This window comes from Pogona vitticeps, chromosome 5 (genome assembly GCF_051106095.1).
Source record: "Pogona vitticeps strain Pit_001003342236 chromosome 5, PviZW2.1, whole genome shotgun sequence".
Classification (NCBI taxonomy): Eukaryota; Metazoa; Chordata; class Lepidosauria; order Squamata; family Agamidae; genus Pogona; species Pogona vitticeps.
Genome location: NC_135787.1, coordinates 9,864,113 through 9,879,755, shown reverse-complemented (window position 1 = coordinate 9,879,755; position 15,643 = coordinate 9,864,113). Strand labels below are relative to the sequence as shown.

General features: G+C 40.8%; 1 protein-coding gene and 1 long non-coding RNA gene across 2 annotated transcripts in view; one reads left to right on the top strand and one right to left on the bottom strand.

Moving 5' to 3' along the window:
• Positions 1-1,547: 1,547 nt before the first annotated feature.
• LOC144589576 (uncharacterized) lies at positions 1,548-3,539 on the bottom strand. Its single transcript, XR_013545763.1, has 2 exons — positions 3,405-3,539; positions 1,548-1,699 (listed from the first exon to the last, which is right to left on the bottom strand). It is a non-coding gene; the product is annotated as an uncharacterized LOC144589576 (long non-coding RNA).
• A 4,389-nt stretch (positions 3,540-7,928) lies between these two features.
• CNOT6L (CCR4-NOT transcription complex subunit 6 like) overlaps positions 7,929-15,643 on the top strand; it is a 48,470-nt gene continuing 40,755 nt past the window's right edge. The window contains exon 1 of the mRNA XM_020805220.3: positions 7,929-8,070. The gene's annotated coding sequence lies outside the window, so the exon portion shown is untranslated. The remainder of the gene's footprint in view (positions 8,071-15,643) is intronic.

Sequence of the window (15,643 nt, the reverse complement as noted above, 5' to 3'; positions counted from 1 at the left end):
GTAGGGGAGCAAGGAAACAGAACTTTTATAGTTCTTCGTGGTAATTTTGATAAAAGACCTTTGGGTAGTGTGGGTGGCATATTAATTAATTAATTCATTCATTCATTCATTCATTCATTAAATGGATTTAAGAGTTTTTCCCCCAGGAAAAAAATGTACGGTATGTATGTAAAGTTATCTAGACTGGATCAACTGAAAAACTGACATTTCCATATTTTTCCAGAAAAAAAGGAAACTCTTGGACATTTTACATTTTTGCCTCTCAAGAGAGCTGGATTCTCAATTTACCAACCTCAGAAGAATGAAAGGTTGGGTCAACCTGGAGGCAGCTACTTGAGCCTGGAATCGAACTCCATTCATGATCAGTCTTCACTGTGATACTGTAGTTTAACTACTGTACCACAAGACCCCTTACATGTAATAAAATAATAAATAAATACTTTTCTGTTGTCCTTTTAATATGTAAAGTCCGAATTTCCAGAGAGTTAGCTTTGTTGATCCACTGTAGCAAACAACAAAAATACAGTAAGCAGAAAACAAAATTTGTAATTCTTTAAAGATGCTTTTGTATTATCTGTTGGTTGCATGGAGTGTGATGTTCATTTATTAGATAAGTGTGGAGTTTTAAAAGGCAAGGGAATTAAAGAAGTTCAATCTGCCTCCGTTAAATGAATATTTCAAAATATGAAAAACAACTGCGTATAGCAATTAGTGATGATATAATGGTCTTCTGATTGCTGAGTAGTTCCCCCCCCCAAAAAAAAACTATTGTCTCTTTTCAGACCTAAGTTAACAGAATTCATTCATGCTGGAGTTTCCCTAAGAAACTGTTCTTGTTGTATGCCATTGCATCGCCTCCAATTTATGATGGGGCTATAAATTAGTGGTCTCTAAAATGTTCTGCCTGTATTCATATCTTGTAGACTCAAGCCTGTGGCTTCCTTTATAGAGTCATTCCATCTTTTATTTGGTCTTCCTCTGTTCCTGCTGCCTTCCACCTCTCCCAGCATTCGGTTCTGTTCAAGACATTTATGCTGAGTACTCATATGTATGCTTGATTCTCCTGTTGCCATTAGCGAGGTTTAATTTTTGCTGGATTGTGCCTGATGGAAATTGTTATTGTTTCTCTCCCACCCATCTCCTAAAAAGCTGGCACTCAGCAAATGAAACAACTGCCACCAAAAGACTAAAGAGAGGAAAAGAAAACACTCAGCAAAGAGGCAGGGCTCTCTTTGAAATAAAAGGCTGGAAGGAATTACTGTTTAGTAATGGGTAGGCAGACGATCCCCATAGCCCAGAAAAACCCTTCCCAGTCACACAAACCACAGACAGCATACACGGTTGCAAATAAAACTCCAACCCATTGCTGCCATTGCTCCATTCTGTTTAAGTGGTATGTGCTGTCTAAATAGCCCAGCAAGGGAGTGACAACATTGACAAATAATATGAGACTTGCTCTGGAATTGTGATTGTGACATCTATATTCATGCAATTCAGCCCAGAGATTTCCTCCACCAATCTGTACATTTGTCCTCCACTGCTAAGGCTTTTACTTTCTTTCTTTCTTTCTTTCTTTCTTTCTTTCTTTCTTTCTTTCTTTCTTTCTTTCTTTCTTTCTTTCTTTCTTTCTTTCTTTCTTTCTTTCTTTCTTTCTTTTTTGCAATGGAATATATTAACATTGGTTCCGGAAGTGTGATTGCTTGAGACAAAAAGTATGAACAGGGGTGCGGGTGGTTAGCAGGGTGATGAGACTGAAAGCATACTTGCTGGGATGTCACTTACCCTCAACTGAGCACCCCTTGTCTCCAGTTTCATTTCTTTTTGTTTTTAAAGGCTTGGTGCAAAGGTATGCTATAGCAGCCATTCTCTATGGGTGCCTTATGGCTCCCTGGGGGGCCCTTGCATATTTGAAAGGGGGCACAAAGAATTCTTCACACACACCCTTATATGGTTCCTTGTGCAACGTCTACAATCCTGATTTGGCCTATATATTTCTTTCATATTGTGTTTATGGTTGTGCCCAAAAAAGTTTGGGAAGGGATGTACTAGAACACTGGTTCTTAACCTTGGGTTACTCAGGAGCTTTGGACTGCAACTCCCAGAAGCCTTCACCACCAGCTGTCCTGACTAGGGTTTCTGGGAGTTGCAGTTCAAAAGCATCCGAGTAACAAAGGTTAAGAACCATTGTACTAGAATATCTAGGTGACAAAAAAAAAGAGGTGAGGAAATTGCCAATCATCCCTTGTTTGCAGCTTATTAAGGCAGCTTCTGCTGGAGTTGTGCTGCCTGCGAGTCCAGATGGCTATAGCAGAAGCTAACTTAACAAGCTGCAAATTAGAGCTGATTGACAATCCTCCCACCTCGGTAAGCTGTATGCTTATTCTTATCTATGAACGGATTGTTTCCTCACTGATGAGAAAGTCGGACATCCCAGAACCCAACCAGTCACGTCGAGGAGTAAACCTGCAATTCCAAGAGAAATACATGGGTTTTGACTAGAGAAGAGAGGGAAGGTATATGTATACACAAATGTGTGTCTTGTTCACACAGTCATATCATTAGATCACACCAGGTTCCAGAACACTAAACAGCAGTGTAACTTCTGCAAAAGCATTGGGAAGCTTGGTTTATTTTCCTCCTTTTCCCTGCACCCCAACCTCTCCATAGGCTGAGAAACAGACAGTTATAACCTAAACTGTAATAGTGGATCTGCTTTATTGCTGTGTATGAAAACTCAAAATGTTCCTCTTTACACAAGCCTTTGAACTGGACAAATGATAAGATATTATAATTTCTGCTACTCTGTCCATTTTGAACTGGTGTGTTAAGTTAGGGAATTATATTTCTGTAACTCAGAAACTAGTATTCAAATTAGAAATTAATAACTGATTATTGTAATCTTTCTGCTGACTCCAGCCTGGTCAGAAAAAAAAAAATTACCTGGGTAAACCTGACTTCTCGGGTGCCAGTTCAGAGCAGATTAATATAGTTTTCCCCCGTTATGTAGTTGCACCCTGAGACACCCTGAATTAGATATCTGGAGGCAGATCCAGAGCTTGGGAATTAAATGTTCCACTATGCCCCCTAGGAGAAGAGTCAGCCTGTGTAATCTTGAGCAAACTACAGTACAGTCACAGCGAACTCCCCCAGAAAAGGAAATGGTAAACCTATTCTGAGTGTTTTATACCTAAAAGAAAAACCAAAAGGGTTGCCATGTTGAAATAAACTTCATGGAGGATGATGACTCTAGAATTTTTTTTTAATCCCATATATACAACTTTCTCTGAATTGGGATTTTCAAAAAACACACACACAAAAAAACAAAAAATAAAACCACAATCTTGCAAGGCTTATTTCTAGTCTAAATAGATCTAAATTGAAGAGCTATGATTAAGTTTAGTTACCTTTTCTAAAAGCAGCCAGAGGAATCTGATCCTTTTTTGTGTGTGTGTTCTTCTTCAACCCCCATATCCATTGGATCTGTTATTAGCAGGTTAAGGCAGTCTAGGTCTTGTGCTGGTATTGCTGGCATGTTTTTCATTCTATTATTAATTATTATTATTTGTTTGTTTTGTTATACTGCATATCTGACTGATAGTCACGCTGAGCAATTCACATAACAGTAACAATGATATAAAAACACACAACCAAAATATATTAAATGAGTTAAATGAAACTGAAAAACAAACATTTAAAACCATATTAAAATAAATGGCTATACCCCCCATTATACCAATATTTTTTAAAGGGTGAGGGGAGCTTTCTAGTCAAATTTCTGTTATGTGTTTTCTTTCCCGAATTCAGCACTTCCAGGGTAAACCTCTAATCCAAAACACTTACCGGTAACTGTTTGACCTTTTATGGGTAGCAATGGGAAACCACTTTAACTTAATAAACACTTAGCAGAAAATAAATATTGATAATTATACTTAGGTGAAGGGGGCTTTTCCCACCCACAGGAGTGCAGTGTAAGATGCAGATGGAACATTACAGGATGAAAATACAGAAGAAAATTGAGTTATCCGCAATACTGTAGTATAGAAAATCAATTGTGCTTGCAGTTCATAGGAGAAAGACAATGTTTTATTAATGCTAGGCACAACCCGGTCTGGAAAAAATAGTTATTTATCCTGAATCATAAAGCCCCAGATATAATATTTGAACCTTGCCTTAGTTCTTTAGTATGTTCGAGTTTAGCATGTATTCAGTGGATTTTATCCTGAGAATGTGAAATCTGTCAGTCCTTTGTACTATTACAGAAACAGAGTCTTTATGCTTTGGCTAATTTAAAGTTTGCACGTTGCTTATTGAGCAATATATTAATGCTTGTTTTACAGGTTAGTTGTTCTATTTTGTTTAACTTGATTTTGGTCTTAGATTAAGTGAGTTTAAAGACCAAGTAAGTTAATGGAGTTATGGACTCTGGATTTAACAAACTGAATTCTCAAATGCTAGAATACTTGTATGTGAGAAAAGTGTTCAGAGTAGATGTTTTATCAGAGGATGCGATGAGGGCAAACAGCTCTAATCTAGGACATCAACATGAGATGCATGCCAGGACTTGGGGATACTGGCAAGCATTAGGCTATAAATGCAAGTGAACTGGAGCAAAAATAATGTGAGAAGAGATCTAAAATGTCTTCTTTGGAGGATGATGATGCTGAGAATTTGGATTTAATGTCACTTTTTGTGGATTTGCTACTGGGACGTGGTGGTGTCGCATGTTAAACCGCAGAGGCCTCTGTGCTGCAAGATCAGAAGACCAGCCTAGTCATAAGATTGAATCCACGCGGCAGAATGAGCTCCCGTTGCTTGTCCCAGCTCCTGCCAACCTAGCAGTTTGAAAGCATGTAAATACAAGCAGATAAATAGGTACCACCTTGGTGGGAAGGTAACAGCGTTCCGTGTCTAGTTGCGCTGGGCACATGACCACGGAAACTGTCTACGGACAAACGCTGGGCTTGGTGCCCTAGAGTCGGACACGACTGGATTAAATGTCAAGGGGAACCTTTACCTCATTGTGGATCTGGAGGTGGGGAAAAATTGTAGAGTGAACTCCCACAAGTTTCATCCAGATTCCATCATTAATTATCTGTCTACACAAGAGTGGTGGCCAAAAGCAAAACAAAACTTAGCATGAGTCACTTCCTGCTTTAATAATTCCCCTAACATTAACTTAATAACAGTTCATACTTCATAGGTTATAATTATTTTGAATGCTGCACTGATACTATAGGGTAATTGCCAAATATTGCAATTAGGTTGGAATAACTTTGTATGTTCCTGCTCCTGATAAGATTTAAGAAACTTTTGAAGTGTTTTCCTGAGCTTTCAGTGCTAGGTTGAACAGCACTTCATAACCCTTTTTGTGGATATAATAATATTCTAAGACTGTCAGTGTGTATGGAACATACATTACTCTGCAAAGAATAACGGAGGTCGCTGAGTTTCTCAAATTAGAGGCAAGTGCATGTAAATGGAATTCCAAATGCAACTTTCGGATGAAGCCAGGAGTTTCAATGGAGAAGCAAAGGTAGTAAGAGATGGTACCTTGTACTTTTAACATTTTAGCCACCTAGGGAACAATGGAAATGGGTGGAATCTGTTAAATAAGGATGGGTACATAAGGCAGCTGAGGGTAGTAGAGGGAATAAGCTTATGACAGACATGGGATATGAAAAAGAAGAAAAACAGATAAATCTATGAAGGCCAATTTGATGCTTTTTTAATTTTATCTAAACCAGGTATTGGGTGGTTGCTGAAGCTTAAAGGGAAAGGTAATGGTTCCCCTTGATATTTAGTCATGTCCGACTCTAGGGTGCGGTGCTCATCTCTGTCTCCAAGCCATAGAGCTGGCGTTTGTCCGTAGACAGTTTCCGTGGTCACGTGGCCAGCACGACTAGACACGGAACACCGTTACCTCCCCACCATGGTGGTACCTATTCATCTACTCACATTTTTACATGCTTTCGAACTGCTAGATTGAAGTTTGGCTTCAATAAATTAGGAATATAATTGGGACATATGAGCGGAAGAACATACACTTGTTGGTCTAGTAAGAATAAGGCCAACCAGCTGAGCTGTTAGGCTCTAGATGTTCTCTGCCCATTCTGTTGGCCTCTTCTCAAGCTTCTTTCAGTTCCTCTCTGCATAGCCATGCTCTTCACTGTCCAGCTGAGCAGCACCGGGTGGGAACGAGCCTCAAAATTAAATTGTATGGTATGTGCTGACAAGCTAACTGCTCTGGGAACCAGATGGATCACAGCTTTTATACTGCAGGGATCTTAAGTTTCCATGTAACATTGTATGTTGGCATGGGCTGTCAAGCCAGAACTGACTTATGGCAACCCTAAGAAGGCTTTTTCAACATGAGATATTTCAGGAATGGTTTTTAATGCCACTCTCAGTATGTTTCTATGGCAGGGATTCAAACCCAGTCGCCCTGGGTCCTGGCTCCATCACTCTATCCACTACACCAGTGGTTCTTAACCTTTTTGAAAGAAACGCCCCCTTGAGCCATTGAGGAAGTTATCATCGCCCCCCTCCCCACGGTGATGATATCTTTATTTATTTATTTATTTATTTATTTATTTATTTAAGACACTTAAATCCAATGACCCCTGAAAACAAAATTAAATTCCAAGAAAATGAAATGCCCCCCCAAAAAGTAACATTTAATGATTTAGTTGCAAGTGAATTTTAAGACGCAAGATGAAATATAAAAAGGGCATAAAAACAAATGCAGGAACTAAAAATTTCAAGACAAAAAGTCTGAAACTAAATTAAAATTGTAGGAAAATATATATTCATGCACTATAGAAAGGGTGCAGCCATCTTCACAGGTTTGGCTTGCTCCAGCGCCCCCCTACCGCCCCCCGTTCTGCTCCAGCGCCCCCACACCGCCCCTTTTCATTCTACTGCCCCCCTGAAAAATGAAATCGCCTCCTGGGGGGCATTATCGCCCACGTTAAGAACCACTGCACTACACCACCCCAGTCATCCTATAAATAAAATTTTAAGAAGTAGTGAGATGCCAGGAAGGGCAATGCACACCGAAATTAGCAGTGCCGACCCACTATCCTGTTTCAAACCCAGTGTAAATATCACACTGAATGGGCAACCATTTTTCAGTCTGGTGTTGCTTATGCTTTGTTGTTAACTCATTTTAACGACCTGCTTTTATTATGGCGGAGAGGCTACCTCCACAGGTTTAGTCCCTGTGGGCCAGCTTGGCATGCCACCGGCTCCCCGGGCACCCCCATGCCCATCGGGTCTCGTTCACACTCCCCAAGCGAGGCGCCGGTTCTACACGGAGCAACGCGGATAACATCTGAACCCGACCCCCCCCCCCAGAAAGACCCCGATTTGGCCGCCACTCTCCACAGGATCTGCTTTCTGTGGGCAGGAGACGAAAAGCAGCGGTGAGGGGGGAGAAAGAAAGAGGACAGATTGTGAGGAGACAACCCCTCGCCCGCAGCGCCTGGTGGCGGCCTTCCCCTCAGGTTCTGTGAGGCGGGCAAAAGAGGCAGCGAGGCGGGAAGAAAAAGGACGACGACGACGAGGCGGAGGCGGCTTGGTCCCTCCCTTCATGTCGTGTCACGGAGGCAGGCCAGGCCCTTCCTCCATTATTAGTCCCCTTATTCGCTGCCTGTCAAGGAAGGAGGAAGAAGTGTGTGTATGTGAGAGAGAGAGAGAGAGACGGTCGGGCAGGGGTGGTTTGCCCGCTTTCCCTCACAGGCGCGCACACTCTCTTTCTTTCTCTCTCTCGACCGTCCATTGCCCAGCCCGTCCTGCTTCTTCCTCATTCACACACACACACACTTTCTTCGTTTCTCTCTGTGTGTTTGTGACTGTGCCTATCTTTGTCTTTCTGTCGTCTTCCTCTCTCTCTCCCTCACCCGCCTCGTCCCCACCTCGGTGCCAGGTCCGTGACGCCTTCCCCAGCCGCTCCGCGCTCGGCCCGGCCTGGCCCGGCCGCTGCCTCCTGCATGTCTTTACTGCCCTCAGCCCCGCCGCCTGAGCCGCTGCCTCAGCCCCATCGACGACGGACCCCCCGGGGGCTGGATGCAGGTAAGGCCAAGATCGGGGCCGCCGGGAAGGAGAAAGAGAGAGGTGGAGGAGGAGGGGGGGAAACCACCACCACCACCGGGGCTCGACGCCCTGAGGGACGGGAAGGCAGGCCAGGCAAGCAAGGCGGGAGGGGCCTTGTTTGTTTGGCCGCTTCGAGCGGCCTGGGGGCGGCGGGGAGAGCGGCTCCGTGGTCGCGGCCTGGCGGTGGAGCCTCGCCTCGCCTCCCCTCAGCCCGGACGGGGTGGCGGAGCCCGGGCCAGCCACGCCGGCCGCTGCTAGGCCTCTCGACCTGTGGAGGTGACGAAGTGTCCCGGCGCCGAGCCCATCGGGTGTGGTGGTGGTGGTGGTGTCTGGTAGCGGCGGCGGGACACGTATCTCGGGGGGTGTGTACGTGTGGATGGGAAGAGGAGAGGCGAAGAGGGCGAGCGGGCGGGCGCGCCCAGGAAGCCATCAAGCCCGGGTTCCGTCCTCGGGCTTCTGGAGCAGAGGGAAGGCAACAGGGCTTTACTCGCGAGGAAGCGCCGAGGGGGCTCGTGGTGTCGGGGCGTATCTCTCTGTGTGCGTGTGCGTGTGTGTGTGTATGTGTGGCTCCGTTGGTGCCTGGGCCCAGACGTCAGAGGTTGGGCCGCGGGTGTGAGGGAACGAACGGTGGCGGGTCAGAACTCTATACTAGATCCGTGTTCTCTTCACACGAGGAGGGGTTGGCGAGGGCGAGGATCGGCGTTCAGGCTGGCAGGAGTGCAGACAGGCTTAAGTGCGCTCTCGGAAGCAACTGGTGTGGGTTGTGTTTCGTGGAACTGGGGGGGTTGCGTTTGAACCATGGCATTGCAAGTGATTTCTTATCACTGTGAGTGAGAAAGCTTTCCCCACCCTCCTTATTAATTGTCCCTAAAATAAATGGCTGCTGTGCAAGCAGCCATTTATTTGTGTGTGTGTGTGTGTGTGTCCCGGGAGAGGGAAATAGACCCTGCTTTGCAAGCTTGCAATCTAATAGGTTTAAGTTTGTGCACTTGGCACATATTGATCTGCTCTTGTAAATCTGCAGGATCTGATGATACTTTAGAAGAAAACGTGCATGTATGTGCAGGAATGAGGTTGTGTTAGGGATGTTTGGACTGTTGTGCTGTTCATGTTCCATAAAGGTATGTTCAGAGAGGTACTGTTGGGTTTTGAGGGAGTTTTCATACACTGCATGGTGTCATGCCTCAGTTTGCACCTTTCAGCAGAGAATTAGAACAAACTCCAGTTTTGAAGGATGTCTAAAGTCTGCATTTGTAAACTCTTTTCTCTTGTGTACAAAATGTATGTGTTTGAGAATTATTTTAAAAGACTTAAAATATGTGGCATTTCTTCATGGGGTAGAAAAACAGGAGGTGTGTGGATGTGGTCAGGGAGTTTTGGAGTAACAGGTTAGCGAAATATAAGTGATGAGTCCAGAAGGGAAACTGTTGTGGGTGGAGAAAATCAGTACAGAAAATTGTGTCTTAGTGAAAGAGCAGATGCCATATGGAGGGTTTGAATATAGAGGAAAACAGAGTTTATGTGGAGGGGAAATGTGTGATTGTACTTAGATGAGTTATACACTGATGTGTGTACATATAGAGGCAGAGAAATTGTGCCAGTATATGTTACGCACCACTGTGTTGAATAGAAATAGCAGATCAAGCTTCCAAAAAGGAAGATAATCTTCCTCTTTGGAAGATAACCCCAGCTCTACATTCTGGGGTAGCTTTTTGGATGTTGGATTTGGACTGGGATGAAGTGAGTGTGAATTCCTGCTTAACTCTGAAGCTTGCTGACGCTGCACACAGTCAGATTCACCTATCTCAGAGTTTGTTTGTGAAGTGACAGTGAAATGGAATAGCACTTGTTCATGCTTCCTACCTTGAGATTCTTGAGGGAATTTGAAAGATGAATGAAAACCCAGTACATTCTTAGAAGTATGAAATGTTGGCCACAACGTTATATTATGAGATGCTCTGGAATACAGGGTATTCCTTAAACATGAGGCGGACAAATGTAATGTTCAGAGAGTGGTTTTGACTAGAGAAGTTTGAGGCAGGCAGTAAAGGTCTGTAGACAAACACAGTGAACAAGAGTGCTGTCTTATATCCATTTATCTGGATATTAGCTTGATTAAACATAATGTGATTACCTGCTGAAAGATGCATAGGGCTGAAGAAAGACATGTGAGGAGAGTCTGTCTTTATACCTGGATACATCTTAAGGGCCATTTAAGTGTGCACTTTGAGAGCTGTAATTGCTGTGTTTCATACATATATACAATATACTTTGTGGGATTTAGCTTAGAGAAAACTAGTTCTGTGTATTTAGGGGAGCAGCTGATTGTTCATAGCTCTGACTGGCTACATACTTATGAAGAAATGTAACTTCTCCCCACCCTTACAGAAGTGTTGCAACACTTTCAAAGTTGTTTTAAAAACCTTCACATGTTGAATAAATCTTGAATAAAACTGAAAGCAGGTTTTTTTTTCCGAAATGTAGACAGATAGCAGGAAATACTCCTAAGTAGTCATTTGATTTAATTAATGTTCTTATTTGTCAAAACCTTTAAAAATGCTGAGGGGAAGTTAGGGCTTATTTTTTTTAGGGAATACATTAGCTGCTTCTCATAAGAGTATTCTAAACATTCTTAAAACAGGGTTTGCAGTGTAAAATGTACAGTGGTGCCTCGCTAGACGATTGCTTCGCATAACGATTAATTTGCTTTACGATGAGGTTTTCGGAGCGATCTTGCGCTTTGTATAACGATGTTTCCTATGGGCAACTTTCGCTTTACGATGTTAGGGACCTTGCCTCGCAAGACCGTTAAATTTTAAGTCCCTGTTTTTCACTTTACGATGTTTTTGACAGCTTGGTCTTGCTTCACTAGATGGTTCTTTTAATGGTTGCTGTTTCGTTAGACGTCTGTCTTCGCTTGGGAAACATGTTTCGCTTAACGATGTTTCCTATGGCGATTTTTGCTTTACGATGACAATCAGTTCCCATTGGAATGGATTATCAGGTTTTCAATGCATTTCAATGGGAAAACGTGTTTCGCAAGACAATGTTTTCGCTTAACAGCAATTTTCGCAGAACGAATTAACATCCTCTTGCAAGGCACCACTGTATTTCCCTCTCTGGTCCCAGCACAAACTATGTATATTTTCAGTCAAGTATATATAAAGCACTAGTTTATAAACTAGACACTATTTGTTGTTTTGTAAAGGGAGCTGTTCTTTAAAATTAGCTACAGTAGTATATTTGGCATATGGTGGTAATTAACACAAATATAAAAGAAACAAAACATACATTGGTGCTGTTATTTTGAAGTTAAAATACTAGTGATGTTCATAAATAAGCTGGTACCTGCTTCAGAGGAGGAAATGATTAGATAGAGTTAGAAATCCAGAGGTAAGAGTTCCCTCTGGGATTCATGGTAGAAGTAGTAAGTTTCCAAAGTTTCAGCATGGAGGAATTTATTTTACACTCGCTTCTTTTAAGTATATATACATGCACATTGGAATAGCTCTTGGGTTCCAGTAAGCATTATAGTTATAAACATGCTTTTAACAGTTCTCCTGAGCAGGGCCAAGTTAAGTATATGCTGGACAGACCCTCATGTAATTGGGCAGATTCCTTTGTTTATCTGATTTTTCCTAGAGTTAATTTTTGGAAGGTATGCTGAAATGGCCTTTAAGGAAAGGAAAAACACCAACAGAAAAATAGAATAAATTCATAAATGCTACTTCAGCATTGTTGGCCTTGTCATTTGTTATCTTAAAAGAGCTGCAGGTTTTCTAGTTTCTATAAACTGTACTGAAACGTTTTGTGCAAATAGTAGAGAATTTTTAGTACTGCAAACACTACTAAATGGACACAGTATCCCTGAGATATAACTACAGCTCAAAAGCTGGTGTTGTTTCGAAATACCTTTAAAAGGCCAATCAGCTATTCTGCATTTTGCTTAGTTATGATAAATAGGAAGTTAAACTGATTAAAGGAGGTAGTGCTTAATCTGATTTCACCACTTGATCTACTTCCGTTCTGTGAGCCCTTGCAAACAAATAAATACTTGTCAGTCTGATTTCAGTATGCCAGTATGCATCATATTTGTTTTTAAAGGTTGGTGATAGGTATGAGTGTAGCTGGCTTGTATTGTATTATTTATTTATTTATTTATTTATTTATTTATTTATTTTATTGGATTTATATCCCGCCCTTCTAGACAGGAGTCTTCTCAGGACGGGTCACAATATGTTGTGGACAAACAAACAAAAACAACAATAATGAAGTCGATGTAGAGAATAGATATTTTGGCCTATTCTGAAAACAACTTGAAAGATACGGTTCTTTTAAATGATAGTTGCTGCCAAATCATACGTGGATGACTTTTAAAAGCACAGTTTGTAGGGGGGGAAATGAGTAACGGTGCCCGGCCTAACTTAACTGTAGAGTATTTGCGACTTTTTCAAAATTATAGAAACTCAATTGCTGAAAGAAAGCTTTGCATCTGTGAAGTATTCTGTGGCCAAAATCTTCCTGTACTGTATTAGCTTTCTGAGGGTTTATTTGTCTGACTAGGTACATTAACTGTACACAGTTTTAATGAACTCTGATAATGCAAGCTATGTCCTTTGTGTCTTCAGTGTTTGCTGATGTTAAGCAAGTTTGTCTCTGATGGAGTGAAAATATTCATGTGCAACAGGTGCACATGACCAACTACCCTTTTGCACAGAATAGGGATTACAGACATTCAGATGGTACGCCAACTGCAGACTGGCATCTGCTATATTCAACTAATTTTATTTGAAATGCAGTGGGAATAAATACAAACATATGGAACAGTCCCATTCTTCTTAGATTACCAAAATGGCAGAGGCAGGTCTGGTGTCAGCAATGTTTCTCAGATGGTTTAACTGCATGTCAGAATGTCTGGATTCAGGAACTTGGTATGAATATTTAGGGTGTCCTGACATGGCAGTTTAGTGGATGTGTTCAGCATACGTACTTCACAACATGCATTCACAGTCCTTATCATGTTGTAATTGAATACATTCATGCTTTACATTGGCAATGCTGGCTATGCTGATTTACTATTGAAGCAAAATAGATCAGTAGAAAGAAATACTGTACTGGACTCTACTTACTGTATAAGGCCATAAGTAAAGCTTATGACTTTGAGCAGTAGATAATCTCACTGAACAAATTGTTTAAAATGCTTTTGACGTTTTCAAGGGGAAATTGTTTTGGAACAGAGCATTGGAAAATGCCAGTTTTCAGTAAAATAAAATTAAGGGGGGAGGGGGAAAAGCCCAAGGACATATTATTGTAGCATTCACATAAATTTATTTCATTGTGAGCTTTTGAGGATCAAAATCCACAAGAGTGATAGAAGGTAGGAGAAGACAATAAGATAGGACTATTCTAGGAATGTAACTTCTCAAGATGGTGAAGAATGTGCACATAATACAGACCAGGAAGCAAAACTTGCCAGGATTCTGTTCTTTGAAGTGATACATTCCTGGAAGAAATGCAGCGGAACTTGTCATTCCTTCTTCTAAAGTTGTTTCAGCCTGAACAGTTTGGAGTCAATGATTTCAACATAATCAGTGAGTCTGTACCAGAATTATGCATCTGTTATTGTAGACAACATTGATTCCTTCACTATCTGCATCATGACAACTTTAACAAGCATGAATGAAACCAGATGAAACTGTCACCAAGAACTCAGTGCAAGGAACCAGAAGTGGAATGGTCTGAAGAAGGGAATTTTGATTGTTGGAAGCTCACACTTGAATCAGTTTTTAAAGTCCAATATCCACTGGTTACTGGAGAGCAGCAAAGAGTTTCAGAAGATCCGTTTATGCTTTATAGCCCACAGTAAGCCTTTGCCTGGGAGTGGGTGTGCTTCCGTACTTGGTTCTCCTAAGCGGTAACTTGTATTGTGGAGAAGAAGCTACTATTAGGACAAAATATGGAGAGACAGAATAATGTAATATAGGCAAAGACAGGGTGCATTTTATTTCTTTATTTGTCCAATCTGTATGTAGAACATAACATGCAGAAAGCCAAACTAGATTAAGATGAAGGAGGAGTGAAAATTGGCAGGAGAAATACAGTATCAATAATTTAAGATACTCAGATGACATCATTTTACTGGCAGAAAACAGCAGTTACTTGAAGCTACTTCTGGTGAAAATTCCAAAACAGCAGTTGCACATAAAGCCGAAAATCATAACTATAGAAGAACTACACAGCTTTACTGTTGACAATGAAGAAATAGTTAGAGATCTTGTATACCTTGGTTTGACCATCAATCCAAATGGAGACTGCAGCCAAGAAATCAGAAAAAGAGAGAGACTCAGAAGAACAGCAATGAAGGAACTAGAAAAAATCATTAAGTGTAAGGATGTGTAAGGATTGTTAATTCATAGAGTCTCCATAAGTCAGACAGAGGTGATTTGATAGCGTACAACAACACATTGTCATAAGATCTTGTTCTTGTTTATTTTGTTTATTTTATTTCCCCCCTTTAATACTCTGAGATAGCCTTTTATATTTTTATTCCTCTTTGGAAACTAAAATAGTTGTTTCCTTTGACAGACTCTGATCTCTCATCCAGAAACATTTCTTACACTCCTGTGACATGCAAGTCCATGTGGTTTATAACAGGCCAGGACATGTATATTGCAGCAATTTATAGTTTGATTTCTTTGTTAATCCACTATCACTTTATCTATTATCTATATCTGATCTGTTTATGAAAATTCATATAAATATATTGGTAATGCATTTGCATTCCAATGTCTGAAGAAGAAGATTTGGATTCTTAAAAGCTCACAATTGAAATAAAAATTTGATCTATAATGTTTTTTGCATTCCCCCCTTTTCTGCTAACAAAAAAATTGAACTTAAATGGAAATAAAAATCAGAAGTAAAACATACAGGATAATCTAGGAGAATTGATGGAGTCATCTTCTAAATTAGAACTAATACAAATACATTTTAAATACATTTTTATTGGTGGTTAATATAAATATTGCCAAGGCTAGTTGTTTTTAAGTTCCAGTGGTTCTAATAAAGTCCAATTGTGTATTTCTTCTAAAATGTTGGTGCTTATAGTCTTTGTGTGGCTGTAGTAATAAGCATGATCTGGTTCATGGGGTCACGAAGAATCGGACACGGCTTAATGACTAAACAACAACAACAATAAGCACATGACTTATTATTGAATTGCCCACCCAAATAGTTTTAAAAACTTGAATATTTAGGAATTAAAATACATGAATTAAAGTTCCAAATTTGCATTACAATTATTGTAATTCATAATTCTTAAACTGGATTTTAGATATATGCACATGTTGTTTTAGTTCCATATTCTGGTGAAGTGTTTATGAACCTTCAATTTAAGGTTTTGTCCTCCCTTAACTAATAAAATTGATACCATGTTGTATGGTTTCTTCATCATAAATTTAGATTTCTGATTAAACCAATATTTTAAGAGGAGTTGGATATTACAGTGGGAGATTTTGTTGTGAATTTGTGTGCCTGGTGCAGGGCTCTTGTTCAC